Source organism: Arachis ipaensis, chromosome B07 (assembly GCF_000816755.2).
Source record: "Arachis ipaensis cultivar K30076 chromosome B07, Araip1.1, whole genome shotgun sequence".
Lineage (NCBI taxonomy): Eukaryota > Viridiplantae > Streptophyta > Magnoliopsida > Fabales > Fabaceae > Arachis > Arachis ipaensis.
In genome coordinates, this window is record NC_029791.2 from 21,694,538 (window position 1) to 21,695,817 (window position 1,280).

The following is a 1,280-nucleotide window of genomic DNA, read 5'->3' on the forward strand; positions in this document are numbered from 1 at the left end:
GCAACGAGGGAGACTATATATATATCCGAATTAGTTAAGCAAGAGAATAAGGATTTTTTATAGGTTATTCCCCGATGGAATTAAAATGGACACAACTTCCATGTTGGATAAGGCCAGTCACTAAGCCACAAGTTGTTGAAGAACCTAAGCGCAGACTCTTCAACAAGCTTATGGTTTTGCCATATGATATTCAATAGCTCAAAATAAGGTATTTAATTAAAAATTCCAGTGATACGAATCGAACATTAATAATCAAATTCAAAAATCGTATAATGAAACATGCTCCAAATCATAATTCAAAACTTAGTTATTAGAATCAAACATGTTCTACTTTGTAATCAATTTGAAGAATCCAAATTATATTTCAAAATTTAGTTAAGAATCCAAATAAAAATTCAAAATTATAATATAATCAAACATATGCTATAAATCATACTTAAAAATCTAATTATAATCAAACTCAAGAATTTAAATTTAAATTTAAAAATTATATCGTAATTAATCAAACACGATTATATATCAAAATTCGGTAATAATAAAACACAAAGTAATAATCAAACATAAAGAGTATGTTTGTTCTTTTTTAAGCAAACAGAATCCATATTAATAAGAAGATTTCACTAACAAAAATAAAAAATATTGATGAAATTAACTTGATCTGTATTTTTCATATTTGCTACTAATTTCATCGCCGATTCTTTCTGCTCCAATGAATAATGATGAGAGCACCGCAACCACCACGTTGAAAGGTTTGGATCTGAAGCAATGGCTACACTACTCATTAGTTCCACCATAGACAAAGAAGTGGAAGACTGTGGTTGTCGATGAACCATACACATGGATGAAGAGGTGGTGAGAGATGAAGAATAGACACCCTATAAGCTGATGTGAAAGAATAACTGGATGCAATAGGAAAGGGATGGTGGGAATTGGTTTTGCCAAAGTGTACACCTAAAATCACTCAAAAAAAAAAAAAAAAAAAAACATCGCACTCAAATAATACTAAAGGGACAAGGTTTATTTTACAGTTTGAATCCATGACACTGCGATCATACAAAAACACCTTAACTACCAATATTCGAAAAGCACATACCTTATATTTAAAAATGAAAGCAACTAATACTATTTTATTACCTTCAACACAACGGCATTATTAGAGGGAGGAATGACCTAAAACATGTCCCCTTCAACATATTTAAGGTTTTCACTTCCTTCCTAGGCAGCAATAACATGTGGGAGATCAAGAACAGTGCACTCTAACTACCGTGGAAATGATTTGA